We start from the raw sequence: 6,063 nt of genomic DNA on the forward strand, positions 1-6,063 counted from the left end.
TGATTGATTAATCAAGTCAAGCAAGACATCATAAAAATTGATATATTTTATATGTTTTATATTAACTTAAATTATATTTTATTAACTTAAATTTTAAAACTGTGCCTGGGTGGCTCAGCCTGTTGAGTGTCCAACTTTGGCTAAGGTCATGATCACATAGTTCATGGGTTTGAGCCCTATGTCGGGCTCTGTGCTGACAGCTCAGAGCCTAGAGCCTGCTTCAGATTCCATCTTCCTCTCTCTCTGCCCCTCCCCTGCTTGTACTCTGTCTCTATCTCTCTCAAAACTAAATAGCCATTTAAAAATTTTTTTAAACACACAAATTGTATTTTTTCCTCCAATTTTTTGACAAAGAGTCAAGGTCTTTCAGAATGAGTTCACTGATTATAGTTTTACATCATATTTCTTGATAAACCATAGCCAAAACACATGGTTTACAATTTCCCATTTTAGTTTTTTTAGTGTAATGTTCAGTGTGGGCTGTGGGCATCTATCAGTATACTTTAGAGAGGGAGTTGTAGTTATTGTTGGTTATGCTNTAGAAATACTGGATTGAAGGATCTAAACATTTTAAAGTTATACAGCTCTTGTCAAATAGTTCTCCAAAAAGGATGTGCCTATTTATACTCCCAAAAATACTGTGTGAGAGCTTTTATTTACCAGATTCCTCACCAAGAATGGATAATATGAATAGTTTAAAGCTATTTGTTCATTTATTCAAATTAAATTAATTAAAATTTCTAAACATAAAATTAACTCAAAATGGATCAGATACCTAAATATAAGAGTAAAAACTATACTGGGGCTCTGCCACCAACTCCCCACTTCCCCCAGTGCTGTGCTTCAGCAGAACTGCTCTCTCCAATACACTCTTGGCCAGAACCAATAAAGGGTAGTGCCACAGGCCTGGCAGTGTACAAGCAGCCTCTACAGTGGCGAGTACCACTCCAAAATGACTCCTGTCCCAAGAGGGGGGAAGATACCACCTATACCCATCAGATGGAGATCCTATTAATGGGCTGGAGGCAAACAACTGGTCTGACTGCAGGTCCCACTTACAGATGGAAGCTTGTCAAGGGCAACACAGGGAAAATGCCTTGCAGTTTGGCACTACTACATCTCTGGCAAATGCCTGGTCTCACACAACTCAAGCCCAAGGCATATCCAGACTGGCCTATTAACACCACAGGGCCAAGCACTGCCCACAGCAGGCAAAGAGATCCATTGCAGACAATTGGACTAAAGGAAAAAGCAGCTCAGCCACAAAACCAACACATACACATCACACATAGGACACAACCCTAAAGCTCTAGGCTCTGGTGAATAGGGGACACAGCACAGCAGTGCACTACAGGACCTCTTCTTCATAATAAGGCCATTACCTTCCTGTGAAGGAGATACAGCTGTCTCCTAACACACAGAAAGAAATACAGAGTTAGAAACAATGAGGAGAAAGAGAAATATGTCCCAAATGAAAGAACAGAAGAAAATCACAACAAAAGACCTAAGTGAAACTGGGGACATATCTGATAAGGAATTTAAAGTCATAATCATAAAGATACTGAATGGATTTGAGAAAAGAGTGGAGGACATCAGTGAGATCCTTAACAATGAGATAAAAAAAAAAAGAACCAATCAGAAATGAAGAACACAATAAATGAAATTGAAAATATACTAGATGGAATAAATAGTAGACTAGATGAAGTACAAAAATGAATCAGCCACTGGGAAGACAGAGTAATGGAAAGTAATCAAGCTGAGCAAGTAAGAGGGGAAAAATTATGTGAAATGAGAATAGATTTAGGGAAATCAGTAACGCTATCAAGTGTAATAACATTTGCATTATAGAGATCCCAGAAGGAGAGGAGAAAGAAAAGGGGGCAGAAAATTTATTAGGAAGAAATAATAGCTGAAAATTTCCCAGATCTGGGGAAGGAAACAGAAATCCAGATCCAGGAGGCACAGAGAACCCCCTACAAAATCAACCCAAGGACATCCACAGCAAGACACATGATAACTAAGAGGGCAAAAAGTAGTGATACAGAGAGAATTTTTAAAGCAGCAAGAGAAAAGAAAGCAGTTCCATAAAAGCAAAACTCCATAAGGCTATCAGCTGATTTTTCAGCAGATACTTTGCAGGCCAGAAGGGCGTGGCATGATATATTCAAAGTGCTTAATGGAAAAAATCTGCAGCCAAGATTACTATATCTAGCAAGGCTATCATTCAGAATAGAAGGAGGGATAAAGAGCTTCCCAAACAAAAGTTAGAGGAATTTATGACCACTAAACCAGCTCTACAAGAAATGCCAAAGGGGACTCTCTGAATGGAAAGGTAAGACCATAAGCAAGAGTAAGGAAAGGAGGAGCACAAAAGCAGTAAAAATAAGTATATTTGGAAAAATCAGTCAAGAGATTCATAAAATAAAAGGAAGTAAAATATGACAACTTACACCTAAAATGTGGGCAAGTGAGGAGTAAAGAATGGATTCAAACTTAAGCAACCATCAACTTAATACAGATTGCTATATACAGAAGATGTTATATACAAACCAAATGGTACACAAATCAAAAACCACTATTAGATATGCAAAAAATAGAGAAAGAGAATATTATTAAAGAAAGCCAACTAATTGTGAGAGAAGAGAGCAAGAAAATTAAGGAAATCTACAAAAACAACCATAAAGTAAGTAACAAAATGACAAAAAATACATACCTATCAATAATTACTTTGTAAATGGACTAAATGCTCCAATCAAAAAAACATAAGGTGATGGAATGGATAAAAAAAAAAAGACTGCCTATAAGAAACTCAATTCAGACCTAAAGATACATGCAGATTGAAAGTAAAGGAGTGGAGAAGCATTTGTCATGCAAATTGACGTGAAATGAAAAATAGCAATATTCTACTGGACAAAATAAACTTTTTAAAAAATGTTTATTTATTTTTGAGAGAAAGAGGGCACGTGCAAGCAGGGGAGAGGCAAAAAGAGAGGGAGACAGAGTATCTGAAGAAAGCCTCTGCTATCTCAGAACTTTCATTCCAATGATCAAAGGAAATAAATAAAATAAAAATATTCTAAGTAGAGGGAACAGAAAGTGCAATAGTACTGTTCCAAGCAGACACTGGCATGTTTGCTGTACAGGAAAACCCGTGTGACCAATGTGGATGACTTAATGGGAAGTAATAACAACTGAAACATGTGGTAGGCAGGGACAAATTATAGTGTCATATGCATGCTATTAAATTTTTACTTGTCTGATACATTTAATTAAATACAGACAAAACCTAAATAGAAACACAACTTTTAGTATTTGTAATGTAATCCAATATTTCCAACCCAGATTTAAAAATCCCATGCTTTTGGGACACCTGGGTGGCTTAGTCAGTGAAGCATCCAACTCTTAATTTCGGTTCAGATCATGATCTCATGATTCCTGGGATCAAGCCCCAAGTTAGGCTCTGTGCTGACAGCACAGAGTCTGCTTGGGATTCTCTCTCTCTCTCTCTCTCTCTGCCCTTCCCCAGCTCATGCCCTCTCTCTCTCAAAAATAAATATACTTAAAAAATTTTTAGAAATAAAATAACAAATAAATAAAAATCTCATGTTTTCTGGGTGCCTGGCTGGCTCAGTCAGTAAAGTATGCCACTCTTGATCTCAGGGTCATGATTTCAAGCTCCAGGTTGGGCCTAGAGATTACTTAAATTTTAAATTTAAAATATATAAATAAAATAAATAAATATAAATACATAAATAAAAATCCCATGCTTTACATTATAGCAGTGTCAAGTACTTTCAAGAATAGGAAAAGGCTTAATTGCTGATTCACAAAATACAAATAAATCAGGTGACAAAATGTTTGGCCATGCCATATATACATTCATTCATAATGAAAAATTCAGAAAATAAGATTCATGACATACTTTCTTTCTTACCATCTAGTCCTTTAAAGGAGAGATCTTATTCCTTGAGAGCCTTAGGTTTTGCTTTGTTTCATTTTTCGCTTTGTTTTAGTTTTGGGGAAAAAAATCAGTTTAATACTTAGGGAAAAGAAACTCCTTTGCAAAGTAGAAATGTGAAACTGGCCAACTTGTATGGGGTGCCTAATGAAGCAAATCTTCCTGTGACAATGGTAGTATTTAAGTTGAGTAAATTTGTCTAGGGGCACCTGGGTGGCTTAGTTGGTTGAGCGTCCAACATCGGCTCAGGTCATGATCTCACAGTCCATGAATTCCAGCCCTGTGTCAGGCTCTGTGCTGACAGTCAGAGCCTGGAGCCTGCTTTGTATTCTATGTCTCCCTCTCTCTCTGCCCCTTCCCTGCTCACACTCTCTTTCTCTTTCTCAAAAATAAATAAACATTAAAAAATTTTTAAAAAATTTGTCTATAAAACAATTATTGTCATATATAGACTGATTTGGAGAGATATCTACATTCTATATTCTCATTATGGTTTCTATCTAATAAAATCTTTTTGGATGTTTATAAGTCTTCTCTCTGAAAATGCTGTAGGCAGCCTGTTAACTTTATATGAAAGCCAAAGAACAAACTAAGAATATTTCAGAGATGGTGAAAAGATGAAGAATTTTAACCACAGAAAGCAGTTGAGAATCAGCTTGAAGTATAAATAAAGTACAATTAAGGAGCACCTGGGTGGGTCAGTTGTTTAAGTGTCCGACTTCAGCTCCAGCCATGAATACACAGTTTATGGGTTTGACCCCTGTGTTAGGCTCTGTGTTGACAGCTCAGAGCCTGAAGCATGCTTCGGATACTGTGTCTCCCAATCTCTCTAACCCTCCCCCATTCACTCTATTTCACTCTCAAAAATAAATAATAAACATTAAAAAGAAAAAAGTACAATACACTTTGTGGGGGTGCCTGGCTGGCTCATTTGGGAGAAGCATATGACTCTTGATCTTGTGGTTGGGGTTCAATTCTCACTATGGGTGTAGAGATTACTTAAATGGATGGACTTAAAAAAGAAAGAAACAACAGTGGAGAGAGAAGATAAATTGAATCAACAAAATTACTCTTTGTAAATAGGAAAGCATAGAGTTCCTCTTTATTTTAAACACATGTGGTGTTTTATTGAAAACAAAACAAAACAAAACAAAACAGGGGCGCCTGGGTGACTCAGTCAGTTGAGGGTCTGACTCTTGATTTCAGCACGGGTCATGATCCCAGGGTCATGGGATCAGGCTCCACACTGAGTGTGGAACCTGCTTGAGATTCTTTCTCTCTCTTTCTCTCTCTCTCTGTCCCCCTCCCCCACTTGCACATTCTTTCTCTCTAAAATTAAAAAATATTGGGGCGCCTGGGTGGCTTAGTCGGTTAAGCGTCCGACTTTCCGACTTTCGCTTAGGTCATGATCTCGCGGTTTGTGGGTTCGAGCCCCGCGTCGGGCTCTGTGCTGACTGCCAGCTCGGAGCCTGGAGCCTGTTTCAGTCTGTGACTCCATCCCGCTCTGGCCCTCCCCTGCTCACGCTGTCTCTCTCTCCTAGAAATAAATAAAACATTAAAAAAAAATTAAATTAAATTAAAAATTAAAATTTTTTTTAACACTTTGTGGGGCAAAAATTCATAAAAACAAATATTGTAACCAATTGCTTCTACACATAAGTTAGTTATAATAAATAAGTTATAATAAATAAATAAGTTATACCATGGCCTGGGTGAAAATTTTAAATAGAGTTGCCAGGATGAGAGTCAAAAGTCTCCAGCATTAAATTCACTCACAAGGGACTGTTTTATAATTTTTTAAAAATATTAATACTCTATTTACTCTAAAGAATAGTTCATATAAAGTCACAATATCTTTGGACCTCACTTCTTCCATCTGTATATCTATAAAGTATATTGGTTTTGACTTAATAAAAATTCAAGTCCTAGCATGAAATACTTAGGCACTTCCAGTTCCCGACTGATTAGAGCGCCCTCATGTGTGTCTTTGTTGTAATGTTTAAAATATCTGAGAGTGTTGGGGCGCCTGGGTGGCTTAGTCGGTTAAGCGTCCGGCTTTCGCTTAGGTCATGATCTCGCGGCTCCTGGGTTCGAGCCCCCCCTCC

The 6,063-nt window shown here is 37.5% G+C and overlaps 1 long non-coding RNA gene across 1 annotated transcript in view; it reads right to left on the reverse strand.

The window, feature by feature from the left end:
* Positions 1 to 5,059: 5,059 nt before the first annotated feature.
* The window catches only part of LOC144216237 (uncharacterized), a 37,750-nt gene continuing 36,746 nt past the window's right edge, over positions 5,060 to 6,063 (reverse strand). The window contains exon 3 of the long non-coding RNA XR_013330613.1: positions 5,060 to 5,495. This is a non-coding gene — a long non-coding RNA (uncharacterized LOC144216237). The remainder of the gene's footprint in view (positions 5,496 to 6,063) is intronic.

Source organism: Crocuta crocuta, unplaced genomic scaffold, assembly GCF_008692635.1.
Source record: "Crocuta crocuta isolate KB4526 unplaced genomic scaffold, BGI_CrCroc_1.0 scaffold333, whole genome shotgun sequence".
NCBI lineage: Eukaryota > Metazoa > Chordata > Mammalia > Carnivora > Hyaenidae > Crocuta > Crocuta crocuta.